This window comes from Cebus imitator, unplaced genomic scaffold (assembly GCF_001604975.1).
Source record: "Cebus imitator isolate Cc_AM_T3 unplaced genomic scaffold, Cebus_imitator-1.0 Scaffold45, whole genome shotgun sequence".
Lineage (NCBI taxonomy): Eukaryota > Metazoa > Chordata > Mammalia > Primates > Cebidae > Cebus > Cebus imitator.
In genome coordinates this window covers 2,054,473-2,078,631 of record NW_016107360.1, presented here as the reverse complement: position 1 = coordinate 2,078,631, position 24,159 = coordinate 2,054,473, and the positions used below count along the sequence as shown (strand labels likewise).

The window sequence follows — 24,159 nt, the reverse complement described above, 5'->3', positions numbered from 1 at the left end:
AGTTCAATCTGGCAGACCAAGCTACAACAAATTAAATATCAAAATACTACTTTGTATATTATACGTTAGTGAGTCATCAGTGTATCCTGTCCTTCACAAATCAGAACTTTGCATCTCATGTTCTGACTGCCTCTGTTGACCTTCCTTTCCCAGCCCCCTTATTTTTGTACCTAATTTTAACTCATGCTTTATAAGATGACTCATATGGAACCTCTAAGGAGCCTTGCCTGACCTTGCTGTCTCATTTAGAGTCTCCTAGTCGTTCACATAGCATTCTGGGTCCCACAGCATATCTCCATCATGGCACTAGCTAGACTATTATGATAAGGGGCTTGCTGAGGAAAAGGAACATTTCTTTTTATCTTTATATTCCCTAGCATAATATCTAGCACATGATATTTGCTCAGCAAATCTTTTTGAATGAAAAGTACATAAATGGGATATGTATTAGTTAGGATAGGTGAGGATGTGCTATAATAACAAACAGGCTAAGTTTATTTCTCACTTAATAGACATGTCTAATATAGATCAGAAGAAGGCTCTGCCTCCGTAACTCAAAGATGCAATCTGATTAGACTCCACCACCTTATGGTGCTGCATTGTCTAAAGCAGACAGACTTCTCAATTAACAAGAAAGGAGAAAAAATGCTGGAGGAGTGCACGCTGAAAATGAAATTCACTGTGATAATAATTTCCATCTAAGAGTTATTGGCCAGAGAACTACTCACTTGAGACCTGAAACAGGCAATGTCTGTCCTTGGCTTAAATTCCTGATTGGCATATGTTCAATGGCCAACACCTGGGACTCTTCAATGGCTTCCATTTGGGCTACTGGAGCCCCTTTGCACTGAGAGCTGGAAATGCCTGGTGCATACACCCAAGTGGCTGTTGATTTTTTTTTTTTTTTTTTTTTTNTTTTTTTTTTTTTTTTTTGAGACACATCTTACTCTGTCACCCAGGCTGAGTGCACTAGTGTGTTGACAGCTCATTGCAACCTCAACCTCCTGGGCTCAACCAATCCTCCCATTTCAGCCTCCCAAGTAGCTGGGACTACAGGTAAGCACCATCATGCTAGGCTAATTTTTAAATTTTTTGTAGAGAACGTGCTCTCACTATGTTGTCCAGGCTGGTCTCAAACTTTTGGGGTCAAGCGATATGACTGCCTCAGCCTCCCAAAGTGCTGGGATTGCAGGCATGAGCCGCCACACCTGGCCGTGGCTGTTGATTAGAGACTGTCTTGCACAGGAATATTAGCTCAGGTCCCTTGCTTCAGGTTGGGACAACTCTGAGAAATTGCTTGCCCTTCAAAATTCTCCTATGGGATCTCAATAAAGCCTACCCTGTGTGGGACTTTTGTTTGGCTTTATTTCATTGTCTGTCTTGCTTCTATCACTTCCTTACAGTCTTCCTTGAGAATATTTCCTTAATATATCATTTGCATATACATTCTTGTCTTACAGATTGGATCTGGGAAACTTGACCTAAGACAATGTTACCTAACTAAAAGGTGGACAGAGAAATATAATGCATCACATTTCCAGAAACAAAGAACTGATACAAATGAGACCTATAATGTCTGCTACAGTATAATGAAAGGCAGTTTGGTGATTAAAGAAAGCTAGTGAATTCTAGCCGTAGGGACTGGACATAGGAAAGGAAAGACAGGATTGTGTAGGAAAAGCGTCACTGAGAATAGTGACTTAACTGCAGGTAAAACACTGAGGAAACCAAGCCAGTAGTCCAAAATGCAAAATTGAAAGAAGTCCTGGTCTTGGTCCTAACAGGAGTCATTATTTGAGAAGAACCAATTGTGCAGTAATTGTTAGAGATGACAGGTAATGCAAGGGGTCCATGTCATATCAAGGTATAAATACAGACAAGGGAGTATAAGTACCAGAAGAAGTCAATTTGATGGCATTCTGGTTATGGGTTATTATTTCAAAGGAGGTCCTCAGTTAATGACTAATAATATGGAGAATTCTGGAATAGAATGTGGCCTTTGGTGGGAAAATGGTAGTAAATTCTATGCAGAGCCTTTGGGTATTGGAGGAAGAGACTAGAGGCTCTAATTTGGTGGAGTACTAGCAGAGAAGAAAAGGCAAAACCTCAGTTGAATGAAGTGGGCGAACACTGTGAGGGGCAGAGGTAGGCTGCACTTGATGGGCAGTTTTGCCCAAATCTCACAGATGTGTGGGTTCTGGTCCTATAGCTGCAAGATTCATCCCAGATACCTCTGACTGATTTTCCCTGCTCTGGTGAGGAGAGGCTCAGCCTTCTATTGGATAAAAATCCCTTTGGCAGTAAGAGCTGCAAAGTAAAATATTTTCTCTTAATGGTTCTACATTTTGAGTCATAGTTAGAAAGGATTTCTCTAAATTCATCTTTTTTTATTTAGCTTTTTGACCACACAAATACAACTTTTTAATGTAGTTGGTTCTACGCTATATAGTTTATTTTATTTACCAGTGACCAATGATCAGATGTGAGTGACTTGGCCATGACCTATAACCAGTGCTTGATGATTGCAAAACACTCACCAGCTGGTGGAGCAAATTCCTCCCTGCCCAAGATGATGCTTTCAGGAGCTTTCTGGGCATGAAATGCTTCTCAGTGGACAATTTTTGAAAACACACATATAGAGCCACATGAATCCCCTATTTGTGTTGTCACGAAGAAAAAAAATAAGATATAACCTCAAAATCAGTGGAGATGGGAGATCTCAGGAATTATTCTGACCTGTTATTGCTGAGGAAGAGCAGAAATTTATGGAAATTCTTATTTTTCCTACAACCATATAATGGTATCATGCCTACCTCTTGCCTCCTGAACATGGTACCTCTCAGTAGTAACTCCTGTCCCTGCTTAAGTGTTCTGCCCTCACCCACAGTTGTCTCTTCCCTTTAAAAAGCAGGTTGCGTGCAGTCATGCCGGTTGAGGCTGTTCACGACAGGGGTGACAGGGATCAGCAGCCTCTTGCCGCCAGTGCTCTCAGCCAACTACAGAGACTCCAGGCTCATGCCGTGAATCTCACCGCCAACCACCACAGCTGCTGGTGCCTCTGTCCAGTCCAAGTCGTGACTCTGAAGCTCAGTATCAGGCAGCCAACCTTTACTGGCTCCAGTTTCTAGATCTTACTTTTCTTCGTACTTGTGAAACTTCAGGTATTGCCAGTCACACACCAAGCCATAGTCAATGGCTTTACTAGACATCTGAGCCTGAGCATAAAGGCTTTAGTTGTCAGCCACATGGGCCTGGGTGTCAGGGGGTAAGTAATGTGGCACTATTTCCGCTTTCAGATGATCAATAATGGGTACCTGGAAACGTGCACCCATACCCACCCATAGCGCTTTGGGCTCCCAGGAATCCACACAGCCTTTCAGAGTTTGAAACACTTTGCTGTAGCCTGCCTCAGCAGGAGATTTCAGAATTGTCCCCAGGCTGCCAGGGTCGCAAAGATTGTCACAGATCAATAATAGAGTCAGTGAATGCTAAAGCTGAGTCTTTGAATATGTCATGTTAATATGGTCAGGTTTGGCAAAAATCCCCATTATTCTCATGGCATTGCTAGGTTGGACCAATCCTTGATGTCCTTGAATTTCACTTTAATGAGGCTGACACCTTTCAGCTCATCGACTAGCAACTTCTCTGCTTCTTTATGTATTATAGATAGCTAGAGAAGAAAACTTTCGGCACAACTCCAGCCTTGAGAGAGTCTGCAATGAGCCTGTGACCTTCCAGCAGGATCTTCCCTTGTTTTTCCCAAAATAGCCTGGATTTAACTATTCGGCATGACGAATTTGAAGAAGGCTGCAAAGGCCTGTAATGTGTATGATACCTTGTTTCTTAAAATCTCCTTTAGGCTATGAATATACCTATGAATATAAGCTGTTAATTTACATAATCAGGGTGAGAGAGACCACCTGGGGAGTTATGTGGCCTTCTATCTTGTAGGTTATCCGCACCAGGTTTCTCCATCAATAGAGTGGGTATGATGACAATGTATCTTCCTCACTGAGTTTTGAGCAACTTTTCATTGAGATCACCTAAATACAGTGTGTGATACAGTGTCATGTGCGTAGCGACCCTCACATCCATGTTTTAAATGAACTCGCTCATGTTGTCTTCTAGTAGTTATATAATTTATTACTTTATATTTGGATACCTGATGTGTTTTGAGAATTCTCTTTTGAATAGATTAAGGATGGATCTAATTTTGTCTTTTTCCAAAATTCTTGTTTTGTTTTGTTTTGTTTTCTGAGACAGAGTGTTGCTCTGATACCCAGGTTGGTTGGAGTACAGTGGTGTGATCACCATTTACTGTAGCCTCAATTTCCAAGACCCAAGTGATCCTCCCACCTCAGCCTCCCAAGTAGCTGGGACCACAGGCACATTCTACCAGTTCTGGCTAATTTTTTGAATGTTTTGTATAGATGAGGTCTCACTATTTTGCCCAGGCTGGTCTTGAACACATGGCCTCAAGTGATCTTCCTGTCTCAGCCTCCCAAAGTGCTGGGGCATGGGTCATTGCGCCTGGCTCCAAAATTCTAATATTTGAATACAATTTTTGTTAGTCTATCGTTTCCCCTCAGTGATGCAAACTTCCACATTTATCATTTACTAAATTCCTTATGTACTTGGATCTATTTCTAAAGTTGGTATTCTATTCTATTGGTCTCTCTATTCATGCATCCACACTCTACTTTTTTTTAATTATAGAGGCTTTAAAGTATGTTTTATGTCATGTAAGTCTAGTTCCCACTCATTAGCTTTTTTTCGGAAATGGAGTCTTGTCCTGTCACCTAGTTGGGAGTGCAGTGACATGTTCTTGGCTCACTGCAACCACCGCCTCCTGGGTTCAAGCAAATCTCTTGCCTCAGCCTGCTGGGTAGCTGGGACTCCAAGGAACACACTGCCATAGCCAGCTAAGTCTTTGTATTTTAGTAGAGATGAGGTTTAACCATGTTTCCCAGACTGGTCTTGAACTCCTGAGCTCAGGCAATCAGCCTGCCATGGCCTCCCAAGGTGCTAGGATTACAAGCATGAGCCATGGCACCAGGCCTAGCTTGTCTTTATTTGGAGTTTCCCTACATATTCTTGCATGTTTATTCTCCCATATGAATCTTAGCATTAATCTATCTTCACCAAATAACAACAACAACTTCAGAGTATCTTTACTGGGATCACATTTAATTTATATATTAACTGGAAGGGAATTTACATTTTTATAATATCGAGTTTTCCTTCCCAAAGAGAACGGATGTCTTTCCATTACTTCAGGCCAACCTTCTAAATTTGAATATTTTAAAGTTTTTCTTACATAGGTTTTGCACATTTTCTGTTGATTTGTTTCCAAGTACTTTCTTTCTGTCCTTATTTTAAACATTTGTTGCTTTAATTATATACTTTAATTGGTTATTGTTTCTACTTTTGAAAGCTTTGATTTTTGGGTTAATTTAATATCTGCTACCTTATTAAATCTTTTTTCTTATGTTAGTCTTTGTATTGATTATCTTCTGTGTTCTTGGTATACCAACTAATAATATGTCATTACATACAGTTTTACTCTTTCTTTTCTAATTTATTTATTTATTTGGAAATGGGATTTCTCTGTGTTGCCCAGGCTGGCCTTGAACTCATGGGCTCAAGCCCTCCTCCCTTCTCAGCCTCCCAAGTAGCTAGGACTACTTTGGGTGCCAGGTACACTCTACTGCACTGGGTTCTTTCTTTCCAAATTCTTACAATGCTGCTTATTATGATTCATGAGCTAATAGCTTTGGTCCACGTTTAGCAGTAGTGGAGCTGATAGGTTTCCTTATCTTGTTTCTGACTTTGGCAGGAATGCTTCCATCATATCTCTATATATCCATCAAGTCATAGCATGTATATAAATTTCTACAGCTTTTTAAACATATCTAGCCCTATGTGCAGAGTGGGTCCTGATCATTTGTTTTATGAAAGCTTCAGAACTGATTCTAATGTAAACTCTCAAGAATGTATTCCATAACAATATAAGGTATAAATAAGTAAATTAATAAAGTGTGCAAACATTTATTGAGTTGCACTTTGTGTAGGACCTGCAGATACAAAGATAGGCTCTTTAAGAAGTTCAATGTAGTAGAGGAAAGGCCTACAAAGTAATGATTGCATACAATATAATTATTACAGAATAGAAAGTGTTCCATCACTAGTATATTTGCCAAAAGTTGTTCTCTAGAGAGTTCACAAAAAAAACTTACTTTTAAGTTTTATAAAACTGCATCCTATAAAACTATTTATTAGTCTCTGGCTTTTAAAATAATCAACAGTTACTGACTAAAATATTATGATTCTAAATTTTCTGCTGTGTTCCTTCCTTGCCTCATGTGTTATTTTCAAAGTGTAGCTGCATCAATTATGGCAAGCAGTCAAATTCATTTTGGAGTTTTCATAATAATTTTATGATCAAAGTTCAGTCAGTTGTCTATTAAGCAAAGTTATGCACATAAAAATTCTGAAAATAAAATAATTCTCTTAGTTTTGTTAAAATGTTTACACTAATACTTGAAATGTTTTGTACCTACAACAAACCAACTCCGAGACCTGTTTTTCCTCAGTGCCTACTGACTTCCGTTCTTTTTAATCTCTCAGCAGGTTTCACATTTGGAAGAGGGTAGAAAAAATGATCCTCATGTCTGAGACGGGAGTAGACATTTTGAAAAAAGAGGAGATAGAATTTTTAACTTAAAATGGGCTATAGAATTTTAAAAATCAGACATAGTAGGGTAAACTTTTGACTTCCTTTGTACTTCAGCTTGAACTGGTGGCAGCATTTGGGTGTCATATTCTTGCCTTGCAGGCTGTTTTTCTGCCTGTTGGGTCTGATGTACTTTTAGTTTAGGAGTTACCTGTGAATCAGAAAGGTAGAGTGATCATTATCAGGTACGGGGGCGGGGGAGAAAGCACAGAAGTGGATGCTTAGGACTAATTTTAGTTGCTGTATTTCTGGAGAGACTAGTAAAGAAGATTTCAGATTTTTTTTTTTTTATCATATACTGACCCTTATTTATTAAAATAGAATAGGCAAAGGGACCCAGGGCAGATGCTGTTTTCAGAAACAAAGGTTATTTATTGACTAGGTTAGTATTTTGCAGGAACATAAGCTTGTAATTGAGAAATAGGTGCAAGAAATAACCTAGTAGAGGCCAGTCTACCAACCCTCTGGCAGAAATCCTGTCAGCTATGAAAGATGTCACATTATTGTCCTTCTTCTGGAAACGGCAATATTAATGGCCAACTTTATTAGTGTTTTCCACTTATTTTCAGCTTTTTATATGTGAGGGGAAAGCTTGTGCAGATATCTAAGTAGCATGTATGAAGGAGAAAATGGTTTTCTGTCATTACTTTTCTAAAATATAATATTAACTTCCTAAGCATTTGGAATGCTGTTCGGAATTTCTTTTATGACAGTTTTTCTACACTTCATGGAGTAAGTGTATTAAGCACACCAATGAACTGTGTATATCATCTGCTTGCAATTTCCTTTCTGGCAGTATAAGGGTGAAAACTTTCTAACTCTGTATTAGTATTTTCCTTGGGTGACAGTGCAGTGTTTTATATATTCCTTAGTATGTATAAAGTCTTTAGTATGAAGAGTTACCACATGGATCTGTTGGTTGTTTATTTTGTATTTTAAAACTCCACCTGTATGTCACACAGAATAACAACTTAAATAGCTGCCAAACTGTTTTACAGCATACTTCAGTTTGGGATCAGTTGCTACTTTCGACAGCAAGGTAAGGCATCTTACAGAAGCAATAAAAAATTTCAGTAAGTAGATAATAAAGACTAATATGTCACATATTTCTTGTCTCAAACCAGATTACTTTTCATCTAACTTTTTCTTCTTGGAGCTCAACACAACACCTAAATCCATGTTAATTTGCAGTTCTGTTGTAATGAATTTTCGTGAAAATCTGAGTTCTGTCATCAGGAACATTCAAGGGCCAATTCATTAATCTTGTACCCAAATCTTTCTTTTAGATGCACCCCCCCACACACACACACATATACACACAAGTCATGTAAAGGATGGCAAAATATTGTTTCGGCTCAGTGAACAAGGACTTAATAGCTTTCTGTGTCATGCTTATGTATTAACCTATCTATGCATAAGTTTGAATTAATATTGTTGCCTATAGCATAAGAAGTATTTGTGAAGATATAGATTCCAAGAATATGAGCTAGACTTAAAGATAAGACTAGCCTAACTACCCATTTAATAGGTATAAATGACTGCAGCGTTGGAACTAAGGATAGAATTTCTTTCTGTGTACCAACTAATCATTCTCAACTAGTAACTTAATGGTTTGTATGATTTAGAGAAGCAAAACTAAATTTCAACTAAGTGCACAAGTTTAAATGTAGTAAATTTTTCTTAAAGGGTCCAGTTAATTTCATACGTTTAGCTCTTAAACTCTCATTACTAGACTTATCCATTAATCTGATATTTTAGCCTATTTGTATTCTTCTATAGGCCTTAAACCTTGTTTATTTACTTCAAACTTGACAGGATATCTATTGGCTTTGGTGAGAAAGTGTTTTTTATTTTTCAGAAACTTAAATATACTGCATTTTCATTTTCAATTAGGATTTATTTTCAAGGAAGTCACTATATCACTTTATTGTGTGCATTATATTTTAAGGAAGACTTAAATAATTTCTTTTTAGTACCATAGATACAATCAATCAAAACTCTTACAGAGGCGGACAAAATACTGCTTCAGTTAGGTGAGCAGGACCTGCACAGCCTTCTGTGTCATGCTTATCGAAGCAATAAATTGCTTTCTTAGACAAAAATCATTCTCTAAAATTGCTTTAGCTTTTTCTGAAGCAAAGGTATTGAATGCATAGTATTGGGAACACCTTATTTTGCTTTTTACTAAATGCAATTATTTTCCACTTGATAGCTAGCATCACAAAAGAAAAAGATATGTTTCTTATGTGTTACTGTTTTCTCATTCACATTAAGCCTAGTTTTAATTTGCCCCAGTAAAGGTTCTTCCCACTCTGTAACTTAATTTCATTTTCCTCTTAACCCAGAAGTCTTTGTAAAAGTAATCTTAAAGCATCTGAGACATACATATCAAATTTGAGTTTAATGCCTGATGCCATTTCCTTAAAAATTATTTCTAAAGATAGATAAAAGTCATTTTTAAAAGTTTTGATAAAATACAGACACTGACTTCTTATTCATTGTTCATCCTCCTTGAAATTCATAAATTAAGTGAATAGCAAGTGCCTCCCATTTTAGTCTTTGCTGAGAAATATGCTAACAATTTGTATATGTCACACATATACAAATAGGTTACTATGTGAAGAAAGTAACAAGGAAGAAATCAAATGAAAATTAAGTGCCTTTGGGACTTAAAACTCTTAGGAAACTTTGAAATCTAGGCCAGAAACATCAAAGAAAGACTGAACTTCATGCTCAGGTGAATGTAACCGCCACTTGATTTGTGTGGTACATGCTGAACAAATTCTGATATAGAAAGCTATGCATTTAGCTTATTTTGATTCACATTAACTTTAGTCAGCTTTTAGAGGCTTACAGGTCTTTTTTCAAATCTGAGGAAAGCCATGAATCCTATTCCCAGAGGGTAAAAATGCACCTAAACAGAAACACTCAAATTTTGCATAGAATTTCAGCATGTTTGCAGACTCAATGACGCCAATCCCACTAAACATACAGGGATTTTTATGAGTCAGAACCCTAATGTTGTAAATAAGAGAAAGCCAGCTCATGTTATCTTAAGGCAAAGATATTGCCCATATAGCTGGAAAAATATTAGAATAACTCAATGGCTGTATGAAGTAATTCCTACAAGAACTGGATTTGGAGAGTCAGGATTACCAGGATATGCTCTAAGTGCCGTTCATTACTATGCGAATTACCTCTCTTGGCATAGTAATCTCATTTTCTCCTGCTGTAGAGATACCTCCTTCACGTGGTGGAGAACTTACCTGCCAGCAGATCCAGCTTAGCCACCCCAGGAAGAAGTTCCCCTGAGCATCTATGTATCAAACCTAGGGACAAATTCTCTCTGATTTGGACACTTGATAATCCACTAATCACTGTTGAGCAAATTAATCAAGTCTGAGTTCCATAGCCTCCTCTGTGGCAGGAAGGCAAAAGAGGCAAAGTTTGTAACTAGAAGAAAGAAAATGAAATTCCTTAAACACTGTAACCAATATCGACAGCTTCCTGTATCAAGAACCTAAGACAATAGGGATAATGACAAGGAATTACCTTTTTCAACTTTTATCTGAGAACGATTTCAAATTTCAGCCAAACAAATGTGAGGATATCAAAGAAAAAAATGAGCTGGCAATTAATGGATAAACTAAGGCAGTGTAAAGTATAAAAGAGTGTCAATGCTGTGCTGATAAATTTGCTCTCTAGGAAAGAAAACACACATATGTATATATTTTTGAAATATACTTCAGTATAAAGAATAAATGACACAGTTATTAAAAATGATATAATATTCATTATGTTTATGATCTTCATATAGCCAATCAAATCTCTTCTAATGCTTTTGCTGAATTCCTCTATCCTCCCTAAATTATGGTTGCAATTAATAAAACGTGTTCCATAAACATGAGTGTTGGTTGATATTTTCTTTTTCAATAGCAAGTGAAATGTCAGAACTTCACTCATTTGTCAATGAACAACTTTATGTGAGCAAATTCTTTGCTAAATTGAATAATTAAGTTATTGAATACAGGAGATACTATGAGTTCAGTTCCAGACCATAGCAATAAAGCAAGTCACACAAATTTTTGGCTTCCTAGTGCATATAGAAGTTATGTGTATATGAAACTATATTAAGTGTGCAATAACATTATGTCTAAAAAATACATAATTTAATTTAAAAGTATTTTGTTGCTAAAAATTGCTGACAATCATCTGAGCCCTTCAGCCAGTGGTAATCGTTTGCTGGTGGAGGTTCTTGCCTCAAAGCTGATGGCTGCTGACTGATCAGGCTGGCAGTTGCTGAAGGTTGGGGTGGCTGTGGCAATTTCTGAGAATAAGATAATAACGAAGTTTGCTGCACTGATTGACTCCTCTTTTCATAAAAGACTTCTGTGCAGCATGCAATGTTGTTTGATACTATTTGGCCCACAGCAGAACCTCTTTCAAAACTGGAATTCTATCCAATCCATTTGCTGCTTTACCAACTAATAATATATTATTAGTATTATATTAATAATATTATGTAATATTTTAAATCCTTTGTTGTGATTTCAACAGTGTTCACAGTGTCTTCACTAGGAGTACATTCCCTCTCAAGAAACCACTTCTTTGCTCATCCTTAAGAAACCATTCCTCAACTACTCAAGTTTGGTCATGAGATTGCAGTAATTCTGTCACATCTCCAGACTCTATTTCTAATTCTAGCTCTCTTGCTATGTCCACCACATTTGAAATAACTTCCTCCACTGGAGTCTTGAACCTCTGTAAGTCATTTATGAGGGTTGGAATCAAGTTCTTCCAAACTCCTATATAAATATTGATATTTTGACCTTCTCCCATGAATCACAAATATTCTTAAAGACACCTAGCAGGGTGAAAACTTTCCAAAAAGTTTCCAATTTTTCAACTTATTTTGCCCAGGTCCATCAGAGAAATCACTAATTTGTGGCAGCTACACCCTTATGAAATGAACTTTTTTTTTTTTTTTTTTTTGAGACGGAGTTTCGCTCTTGTTACCCAGGCTGGAGTGCAATGGCGCAATCTCGGCTCACCGCAACCTCCGCCTCCTGTGTTCAGGCAATTCTCCTGCCTCAACCTCCTGAGTAGCTGGGATTACAGGCACGCGCCACCATGCCCAGCTAATGTTTTGTATTTTTAGTAGAGACGGGGTTTCACCATGTTGACCAGGATGGTCTCTATCTCTTGACCTCGTGATCCACCCGCCTCGGCCTGCCAAAGTGCTGGGATTACAGGCTTGAGCCACTGCGCCCGGTGAAATGCACTTCTTAAATACTAAGACTTGAAAGTTGAAGCGTCTCCTTGATTCATGGGCTGCAGAACAGATGTTGGGTTATCAGGCATGAAAACATTATTCTCCTGTACACCTCTATCAGAGCTCTTGGGTAATCAGCTCCATTGTCCATAAGCGTAATATTTTGAAAGAAATCCCTGTTTCTGAGCAGTAAGTCTCCACTGTGGACCTAAAAGATTCAGTAAACTATGTTGTAAACAGATGTCCTGTAACCCAGGATTTGTTGTTCCATTTCTAGAGCACAGGCAGAGTAGATTTAGCATAATTATTAAGGGCCCTGGGATTTATGGAATGATAAACGAGGACTGGCTTCAACTTAGAGTCACCAGTTGCATTCACCTCTGATGAAAGAGTCAACCTGTCCTTTGAAGCCTTGAAGCCAGGCATTGTCTTCTCTTCTCTAACTGTAAATATCCTGGATGCCATCTTCTTCCAACAGAAAGCTGTTTCATCTACATTGAAAATATATTGTTTAATATAGCCACCTTCGTCAATGATCTTGGCTAGATCCTCTGGATAACTCGCTGCAGCTTCTACATCAGCCCCTGTTGCTTCACCTTGTACTTTCATGTTAAAGAGATAGCTTCTTTCTTTCAACCTCCTGAACCAGCCTCTGCTAGCTTCAAATCTTTCTTCTACAGTTTCTTTACTTCTCTCAGCCTTGACAGAATTGAAGAGAGTTAGGGCCTTACTATGCATTAGGCTTTGACTTAAGAGAATGTTATGGCTGGGTTGACCTATCCAGACCAACCAGACCACTCAAACTTTCTGCGTACTAGTGGTACGGCAGTTTCACTTTCATATCTTTTATGTTTTCACTGCAGTAGCATTTTTAATTTCCTTTAAGACCTTTTATTTGTATCCATAACTGGCCTAACTGTTGGTACAAGAGGCCTAGCTTTCAGCCTGTCTCAGCTTTTGACATGTATTCCTCACTAAGCTTAATCATTTCTAGCTTTTGATTGGAAGTGAGAGATGTGTGACTCTTCCTTTCACTTGAATATTTAGAGGTCATTATAGTGTTATTAATTGGCCTAATTTCAATATTCTTGTGTCTGAGGAGAGGAAGAGAGACTGAGAAAGACCAGTCAGTGAAGCAGTCAGCATACAATATTACTAATTAAATTTGCAGTCTTGTATGAATGTGGTACATATTGGCCCTCCAAAATTACAATATGACGTCAAAAATCACTGATCACAGACCATTATAACAGACATAATAACAATGACAAAGTTTGAAATATTGCGAGAATTACCAAAATGTGAAAATGAGACATGAAGTGAGCACATGTCATTGGAAAAATGGTGCTAACAGACTTGCTTGATACAGGGTTGTCACAAACTTTCAATTTGTGAAAAACACTGTATCTGCAAAACACAATAAAACAAACTACAATAAAAAAAGGCTATGCCTATACTTGAAGGATAGTTCCTCAATATGTTTGTGTTATACACCATGTAACAGGTAGTCATGACACCTTTATTTGTGTGTTTTCTTTTTTTGAAACAAAGTTTCACTTTGTCACGCAGGCTGAAGTGCTGCAGTGGCGTGATCACAGCTCACTGCAACCTTGAACTCCTGAGCTCAGGTAATCTTCCTGCCCCAGCCTCTCAAGTAGCAGGGATTACAGGCATGTGCCACCATGCCTGGCTATTATTTTATTTTTGTAGAAATGGGATCTCACTATGTTGCCCAGGCGGTCTGGAACTCCAGGCCTTGAGCAATCCTCCTGCATAGGCCTCCCCAAATGCTGGGATTATAGGCGTGAGCCATCACATCTGGCCTACATTATTAACATTTTCTCTTGGTCACTTTCTTAACTCTACAAAATCAACAAGGCAATAATTCAAGCCTTAATTTGTCATTTGGCAATTTCCATTATGTAAATTCTCCCACTGTAGCTGGTTTTAAAGCTACCAACGGGACATCATTGAACACAGAGATGTACACCAGTACCCCACTCTATAGTGTTTTCACCATACAAGACATACATAACCTCAAAAACATATATAACAGTAAAAAATGGTAATATAATAAGGTTTTTGATATTCACTGCCTTCATTTTATATGTCCCCTATTTATTTTATTTCTTTATATTTTTGTGACACAGCCTCAGGAGGTCCTGATGACATGTGCCCCATTTATATCATCTATTTAATTGTAAGTTTATGTACTTTATTTTTTAATAGTGGCTGTTGTTAAAAATCACTTAGCAAAATTCTAAAAATTTAACAATTGTCCTTGTGAGCCAGTCCAAACCAGTTACAGGAAACCATGAAAGATATTTTACGTGATTCCTATGAAGAAAATTTAAATTAATAAACAATAATTTGAAGTAATTATTCATAACTTAGAGAGCAGACATGTAAAATCAAGATTTGGCCATGGCTTCCCTATGATTTATCTAAAACAACATACTCAGTAACTATATTTAGGTGAATATCCAGTGTCAAACACTAAAATTTGAATTGCTTTACTTTATAATTTGACAAATTTTAGATTATTTACCATTTGGATTTTCCAAATGTATAATGTCATGTCAATCAATGAATAAAATAAACGTGTGAGATTAGCAATTTACAAACAGGAGAGGTAAAATTTGTTAATATTAGAATAGAACTATGGTTAGATTTTCACAAATTAACAAGAGAAATCAGATAAAAACTTTACTGGACTCACTTACATGAGAGGGGGAAAAGGTGGGTAAACTGGAAAAACTCATGATCGCTAGGCAAATGGTAGTTTATTTCAAGAGTTCTTAATGAGAAATGGACTGTAAAAAAAAAAAAAAAAAAAAAAAAAAAAAAAAAAAAAAAAAAAAAAAAAAAAAAAAAAAAAAAAAAAAAAAAAAAAAAAGCTCTGGAAAGGAATACAGGTTTTTTTTGTTGTTGTTTTATTTTTTGTTTTTGTTTTTAAGACACAGTCTTGGTCTGTTGCCCAGGCTGGAGTACAGTGGCACAATCTCGGTTCATTGCAACCTCTGCCTTTCGGGTTCAAGCAATTCTCCTGCCTCAGCCTCCCAAGTAGCTGGGACTACAGGTGCCCACCACCACGCCGGGCTGATTTTTTTTTTGTATTTTTAGTAGAGATGGGGTTTCACCATATTGGCCAGGTTGATCTCGAACTCCTGATATTGTGATCCGCCTGCCTTGGCCTCCCAAAGTGCTGGGATTATAGGTGTGAGCCACCATGCCTGGCAGTTAGATTTTTATTGAAATTCAAAAGGTGTACTAATTCTTAGAACTGAGACTGAACTTGTGAGAGCTCACAGAAAAAGAGTAAGTTTCAAGTAAAATAAAAGTCTGGACTCAAAGTGATTTGCCAGTTATTAGCAGATTATCCATCTGAGTCTTAATTTCCTTATGTAAATGGGACCAGCAATACTTACCCCATGAGGTTTAAAGGTAACAGGGTACATATTGTGCCTGGCACAGATGAGGCATTCAATAAGCTTTAGCTTCTTTCTTCACCCAAGTGAACTGTCAGCTCAACGTGGGTGACACTTTCAGAGGTGAGAAGCACCTGTTAAACATCCCCAGGGCAAAACCCGCCCAGTGACTTGAGTTATTCTTTGATGCAGATTCCTAAGCCAAACACCTACCTGTACTCCTTTAGTTTCCAATTTGACCACATCCTTAGATTATATTAGCTATTAGAACTCTCTGGAAAGGTTGTCAGGATTTTCAGAACAACTGTTCCCTGTTTCTCATCCATAACTGTCTTATTCATCCTTATTCTTATTCCATTGCTTCCTTGGTTTTGTTTTCTGGGTGACCTGGTTGGAGGAGGGTTTTGTTTTGTTTTGAGATGGAGTTTCACTCTTGTTGCCCAGGCTGGAGTGCAATGGTGCAATCTTGGTTTACTGCAATCTTCCCCTCCCGGGATCAAGCAATTCTCCTGTCTCAGCCTCCCAAATTGCTGGGATTACAGCTGTGTGCCACCACACCCAGCTAATTTTGTATTTTTTTTAGTAGAGATGGGGTTTCACCATGTTGGTCAGGCTGGTCTCAAACTCCTGACCTCAAGTGATTCACCCACCTTGGCCTCCCAAAGTGCTGGGATTACAGGCATGAGCCACTGTGCCCAGCCAGAGCAGAGTTTTGTCACCTTTTATACCTACAAATCTTAATCTTTGTCACCCTTTATACCCACAAATCTTAATCTCTCTCTCCTGTGTGTGTGTGTGTATATAGAGTCTAATCTGTAACACCCAGGACATGATTTACTAAGGCCAGAGTCCTTAGAGAATTGTATACCGACTGGTGATCTATGTTGCTTCATTGAAACAGTTCCCTCATTCTGAGGGTGGAGGTGGGGAAGAGAGCAAACATTCCTTAGATTAGAAACTTTCTATTCTCAGTAAGTAGAGTTAGAGAATGTTTTATTCAGGGTATATATTGCCAGCTGCTGTAACAATCACCCATAATAATAAAAGAATTTGTCACTCATGCAAAGTCCAAAGGTATTTTTTTCCTGATCTAGTAGATGGGTTCTCCTGTGCGGTTCCTCCCATCTTGAGTTTCTATTACCTCAATCTGTAGCATCCAAGGTTACCTTGGAAGATGGAGAGTGGGGAGGACTGCTACACTCCTTTGATTTAAGCTAGTCAGACCACACTACCCAGATAGATAGAGCATGCATTCTCCTTCAATATCAATGAGGAAAATTAAATGATTAGATGAACACATAGCATTGTTATACTACAGACTGATTTAAAGAGATATTATGAAATATTGCTTCCTGCCCATAAACCAATGACTCACAGATTAACAATTTTCCCCTAAAGACAAAAATGAAATTTGGAAACTCAATTACATTTTCATAGTGTAGAGTTAGAGCATTACCAAATTTTCTGGCATAACCATAAAGTTCAATGAATTGCTCAGAAGACCAGACATAACTTCAAACAAGGTAAAAGCCCTTAAGAAATTAATAATCTTTGGTTACAGAGTAGCACAACACAATAAAATCATAATAATATGGAACTTAATTTTAGGGCAATTGCATTAAAAAGTAATTCTGTAATTCCTATTTTAAGCTTTGGATAGCCAGAATAACTACTGGTTTTCCATGCAGTTTTAAGCACAGTATATACCAAAGTAATATGTTGTAATATTTTGTCTGTGATATTTTACCCATCAGTTTCCTGTGGTAAATAGAGCAAACAGTAATACATAAAGATTAAGAACAAAATGGCTTGTATTTTAATTATATGATGAAAAGATTTGAAGAAAAAGTCTAATCTCATCTGTTTTCCCTTTTTTGAAGCTAAATTACATTAGGCAAAAATGTAGAGTTTAAATATCTTCTGTGTACCTTCTAACCACTAGATGTTGAGCAATAATTGATATTCCTGATATGAATTCCATAACCTTATGATTTCTAAATTTGAATAGGTAGCGTGTTTAAGATTTAACAAATAAAATAATATGTAAACAAATGAGCATATTCCATCATGCTACAGGATTATCTGGTAAATAGCCAATAGTACACCTCTACCCAGAAGGCAGACATTTCACTTAAAGAAACACAGTTAAAAACATGGATTCCTTCATTCATCCTTCTGCCATTCCTACCAATAAAAACAAACACACCCCATTCAAAGCAGAACATTTAGCTCTCTGTTAGCAACAGCAAGAACACTTCCCCAGCAACAGGAAAACTCGAAAAGGACATCTATTTTTAAAAATAAAATGTGAAGTCCTCAGCATTTTGCTGATTTTGTGAACAAGACAGAATACAAATCTTATCCATCCAGATTAGGTGAACATCCCATAAATTTCAAAAATAAATAGCCGGATTTTATATGCCTTTTATTTGATAATTTGCTTTGTTTTTATACACGAGGACTTTTCTTGACATTTATGATGATTTTTCTTTTCATGGATATTTGCACATATGGCCATGATAAGGTAGGAGGTGTCTCATTTTAAATGGAAAGGTGGTAATTCAAGGAGTTCATTACCATACACAAAATAGTTAACAGTAGTCTGTGCCACTGCTCAGTAGAAAGGTTTTTGTAAAAAGGTGATGATGCATATGTTTGTTGAAGGAAAGTGATAAGAAAATGAACTGCAATTTACTTTAAGTATCACAGTTTTAAAATGAAAAGAAACCTTATGAAGCATTTGATCTTGAGCCACAAGGCACTGTCCAATGTTACAATAACAACCCACCGCATTAATGTAGACAGTACATTAGTGTTATTCTAATTATATGTTTCAATTTCCTTACTTTACAGAAAAGGAAACTGAAGCTCAACAAATGGTGATTTTTCTTCCAAGGTTTAATCCCATTTAGTAGCAAAGGCAAGGCTACAGTGCAAATCTTTCCAGGTTTCTATTCTTTTTATTCCACAGCCAGTATTATGGAGCATGTGTGTAAAATCTCTTCCATTTAATGGTGTGTACATTTATTATAAATAATTTCCAATTTAAAATTGTCATTCAAAGCAAAAAAATCACCATACATGCAAGGGTGAAGGTATGCCAAATTAACTTTGTGCAAATTAACATATTATAACTTAAAAACAATAGGAATTCTTAGAATAATATTATTATTTTACCTTAGTTGTTAAAATAGTAAAACAGGAAGCCTTTCATTTCACTCTTATTCTGTAAAAATGAAACTAGCTGAGGGAAGCCTTAAATATGGGCATGTATTGAGCTTCGTCCATGAGTACTGATTCCTTTTCTCATTTCCTCCTTTGGCTAAAGGCAAAAACAGGAGTTCAAAGACCCACCACAACATTTATGATTCACATAAAGAATGAGGGACAAAGATGGTTGAAAAATTTTAGTTTTTAAAGTTAGCTTAATTAATATACTTGACACAGTATATACACAATTCTGTATCACACATCTTTACATGACATATATACATACATATAGGTACATTTTTATACATACGCACAGTTATGTAAAAATGTACATATATATTGTTTTCTTTAAATACTGGCTCTACTATTAGCTGTGTAAACTTCAGCAATAAGTTTTAACTTTCTGAGCATCGTTTTACTCATTTGTAAAATGGAAATAATAGCAGTTCCTATCTTACATGATTGTTGCGAAGCACTTAGAACAGCAATAGCATATGGTAAGACTTTAACAAGTATTAGGTAATTAGGTATTACAGAGAAATAATTATGTATTATTTATCAATATAAATATTTCTATGATTCAAGTGAAGTTATTCAATGCAATTATCAGTTGTTTAGGTCTACAGATAAACACATAAAAGCAATGTTATGTACTTCTCTTTTCCATTATGTTTTAGGGCTATGAAACTATTCTGTATACTATAATGGTGGAGACAAGACATTATGCATTTGTCAGAACTTGTAGAACTTTGCAGCACAAAGAGTGAAAATGTGTGCAAATTAAAAATCAAATCATTTAGGAGGTAGACAGATCTCAGGAAAGAATGCTGACTTTGACAAGTGAATTTAAATGTATCACAAATGTATGAAATCACTTCAATAAAAGGGTTGGGGGAAAAGGTGCTGGACCAAATGACTTTGGGAATGACTGGTCTGTAAGACTGAAGGAACTGCATGTAGGCAATGTACTCTAGTTGATAAATTTGTTTCCCCTGGGGGTATGGGTTAACAATTCTGAAACTGCAATTTGAAATATGTATTTCAAAACAGAACAATTAAGTAAATGGATAGTAGATGTTAGGTGTCAGGCTTCTCACTGCCAAAGTAGAAATTACATACAGATAAGCAAGAGGAAGAGACAAGAATGGTCCATCTGATAATGGATTAGAGTTAGAGACACTAGTATGAATTCACGTTTAGCTTAATATAAATACTTGCAGAAATATTTATACATAGGTATATATACATGGGTTAGTATACAGGTATTTAATTACTTGCTGTCAGCTACCAGGTCTTAAAAGAAATGACACCCCAAGCAACAAATAGCACTTCTTGAGCCTAGATTTTGGTTTCTGACACCATTCTCCAATAAAAGGAACCATGATTTCTGAAAGAAATGGCTGATTCTAGGCCTGGGGCATGATGACCCCAGAGCATCTTATAGTATAGGAAGTAAGGATGTGCTTAAAAAATACTAACCAAACAAAAAATCATACCACATTAATAGGAGTATATTAAAAGTAAATAGGACTACGAGAGCTCCAGTGGCCAAAGCTGGGACAATTTGAACAACAAAATAAACGAGTATTAGATTAGAACTCAAAGTATAAAAGAAATATCTGTGTGTCCATACTCACATAAATAAATGTTAAAATAAAAAGGGAGAAAGGACAAATCTCCTATGCAAAAAAGAAATTCCACATATTTTGTCTACATATTCCACCAGCAAAAGGAGGAGCAGAAATCCTCACTAACTGTGGGCCACACGGTGACTTCTATCCAAGGAGGATAGCATAGAAAGAGGGGAAAATGGTAACTTTACAGTGGAAAATTTTGACAAACACTATCTCATTCAGGTGATAACGGTAAACATCACCAGTAATAAATCATGTTGATAGGATGAATCCTTGATAAATAATATGGGGCAAATTTCTAAACCTCTAGTGTCTTCTAGGATAGTAAGATCTACTGTAATGGCATTTTTCCAATGTTAAGTACAATACATGCAAAATGTCTACCACCAGCGCCTGGCCCATAATAGATACTGAAAAACAGTATCCATAATTAAGATTAAATGTTTGAAAAGTGCTCTAATTTTTTGCTTTCAAAATGATTGAGGTGTCATTGATGTAGCAATACCTCTTATTTGATAGACTTTGTTACAAATTTATAATATGGTCTTTTCTCTTTAGATCTTTGCATTGTGGAGACCTCTAATATTGAAGAGATTTGTGTACATTATTACTTTGTTATGGCTGCATTTGTTAGTAAAGGCTTGTATTTCTGCTTCTGTCTTTCCGTCTTGAGTTGGCTCAACATTGCCTCAAAAAGTATCATGCAAGAAAAGAAGTATCTGCTGGGCTAGACTTCAGAGTACTCTTAAATGCTCTGAGATTTCTGCTTACTACTACCCTATTAAAGCTGTAAAAAATAATCGGGATATCCAACTCTTATCTGTTTTTAGGATGTCTCCTCTGCTGTCAACACATTATTTCAATACCAATTTGCAGGCTTTGACACGAGTCCTTGTTAATGAGTATATAGTATTTAATGTTCAATGGAGATGGTAGATGACACTGCTAATGTTGCATTATGAAGAAACTGGAGTTAACAGAATGTTTTAAGGTATCAAAAGATTAAATGAGACAATTGTTTGCTAGACACAATTTTCCTAGGAGGTTAAAGGCATACTTTTCCTGTTTCTCAAAAAGTAATTACGAGCCAATTTGTGACAACCTGAATGTGTAGAAGAAATGGTTTTTGTTTCAAAACTAAAAAACAGGTAACTTGCGTATGCTGAATCTTGGCTTGTAGGTTTCGAAATCACTGGCAGTGGCTTATTTAAAAGCATCTTACACCCGATTTTTGCTTCTTACCTCTTTTTGTCACGCTTTCCTGTGTGAATCAGACAGACTGGACACTGCTGTTGAGGAATCAAATCTTTTGCAGTAACAGTCACAGATGCATCCTCATCATGTGCTTCTAAAGATAGCTGGCTTTGTTTTAATTTCTGATAGCCAAAGAAACAGTCATCTCAGATCACCCTGTCACAGGTTTCCTCTCTAACAACTGATATGAATAGGATGTTTTTAAGACATGGAATGAAATTGCAATCTGTATTAAATTAGGTGCTTACTTTTTTTTTTTAAAGCTAACTGTTTCTATAAGCATTCTCTTTTCCAACTATATAACTCCTTAATTTCTACAACTCTCTGAAATAGTATACCTTATTCACTTTGTTGTTTCCCTTACTAGCGAATTAACTTTTTGACCCAAGCCCAAGATGTATCCAAGAAAGTGAAGGAGGCCAGGTGTGGTGGCTCATGCCTGCAATCCCAGCACTTTGGGAGGTCAAGGCCTGAGGATCCTTAAGGCTAGGAATCCAGCGAGTAGTCTGGCAACATAGCAAGACCACATCTCTACAAAAATTTAAAAAAAGAAAAAAGGTGAAGGAAAAGACATAGCTCACAATTCTGTCATAAACTTTTCTCTAGCATACACTTTCCTCTAATATTCTAGTGGCAGTAGAAGTGATGTTGCTGTTAATTGCAAGATAACACACAATGGCCAATTTTTAAATAATTTAATGTTTCAACACCAAAGATTTTGTTTTTTAAATGGTTTTAATTAGGTCTTTTCCTTTTGGTGTCGTTTAGGCAATGGCTCATCCATTCATTTATTCACTGAAGAAATATTTATTGAGCATCTACTCTGTGCCATCTACTATTTTAGTATTTTAGGTACTAAGGAAACATCAGTGAACAAAATGCAAAAAAAAAAAAAAAAATCTGTGATCTTGTGGAGTTTACATTCTAGCAGAGGGAAGGCAAGAGAAAATAAAAATACAAAATGATGATGTCAGAAGGTAAGTACTATGAAAAAAACAGAAGCAAGGAAGGGAGGATGCTGGGGAAGGGGCAATATTTTATTTATTTATTTATTTATTTATTTATTTATTTATTTTTTGGAGACGGAGTTTCGCTCGTTACCCAGGCTGGAGTGCAATGGCGCGATCTCGGCTCACTGCAACCTCCGCCTCCTGGGTTCAGGCAATTTTCCTGCCTCAGCCTCCTGAGTCGCTGGGATTACAGGCATGCGCCACCATGCCCAGCTAATTTTTTGTAGTTTTAGTAGAGACGGGGTTTCACCATGTTGACCAGGATGGTCTCGATCTCTTGACCTCGTGATCCACCCGCCTCAGCCTCCCAAAGTGCTGGGATTACAGGCTTGAGCCACCGCGCCCGGCCGGGGCAATATTTTAAATGAGATGATTAGGGTTGGCTTCTTTGAAAAAAGATGACTTTTAAGCAAAGATTGGACGGAAGGGGATGATCTAGCCATGAGGGTATCTGGTGGAAAGATCTTTCCAGATAGAAACTATACACAGTGCAAGGGCCTCAGGGCAAGAAGATGTCTTGGTGTTATAGAAGCAGGGAGTAAGTCTGTGTAGCTGGAACTAAGTCCTCAGCAGAAATGCGGTCAGAAGGGTGAAGGTGAGGTATGACTTAGGAGGCCAGCTAGCATAGGACTTTTAGGTTGCAGAAGACTCTGGCTGAGAAATTTAGGGAGCCATTGGAAGAGGTAGTACTTTGGTTTGGTCTTAAGTCTAGACACATTTCTGAATGTTAAAGGCATATCCATGTCATATCACAGATTGGTCCAAATCTCAAGTGTCAACACTTAATTTATCACCTTTAAAATAAGTGAAATGCCATGCTTCTAGAAAACAGAAAAATGTGGTGAATAAAACTGAATACTCAAGCCAGACAAGCACATTGCAGTTTTAATTCACTATCTGGTATCTTAAATATTAATGAGCCTCCTTCTCTGTTTTCTTATTTACAGGTTGCAACAGTATCTTTTTCCAGGTTCCTCATTGTCTCTAGTATCTCTTGGTTTCCTTTGATACCTCAGTCCAGGTAGGATTTCCAAGCTAATTTTCTATTTGTGGCTTAATCTGTCAATACCAGTAACACATTTTATTGTATTGCAGAGGTCAGAATTTTGCTGGTCCAGCAATGTGGACGTGATGTACAGAATTTGGATTAAAATAACAAAAAAAAAAACTACTTTGCTTCAATAAGCTAAATTGAGTAAAATCAGTTTTTCCTGAATTTTTGCAGGACTGCTCAAATGAACCCTTTTGTTTCCTTGACACAACAGAGATAATACAAGGTTTGTAATACCCTTACTTATTGTTTTGAGAATTTAAGAGTAATGTATTAAGTAAATTTCATTTAGCACAATAGTACTATTGTTAAATGGAGGGAAAAGATTCTAGCAAAGCGGAAGAAACTCCTGGCTTTAGTTTTCCAAAATGCTTTTGTACCTCTTGTAAGAATGAGATGGCTGTAATCCCAGCACTTTGGGAGGCCGAGGCGGGTGGATCACGAGGTCAAGAGATAGAGACCATCCTGGTCAACAAGGTGAAACCCCGTCTCTACTAAAAATACAAAACATTAGCTGGGCATGGTGGTGCGTGCCTGCAATCCCAGCTACTCAGGAGGCTGAGGCAG

General features: G+C 37.1%; 1 pseudogene; it reads right to left on the bottom strand.

The window, feature by feature from the left end:
• Positions 1–2,839: 2,839 nt before the first annotated feature.
• LOC108303121 lies at positions 2,840–7,912 on the bottom strand (annotated as a pseudogene).
• Between the last annotated feature and the right edge of the window lie 16,247 nt (positions 7,913–24,159).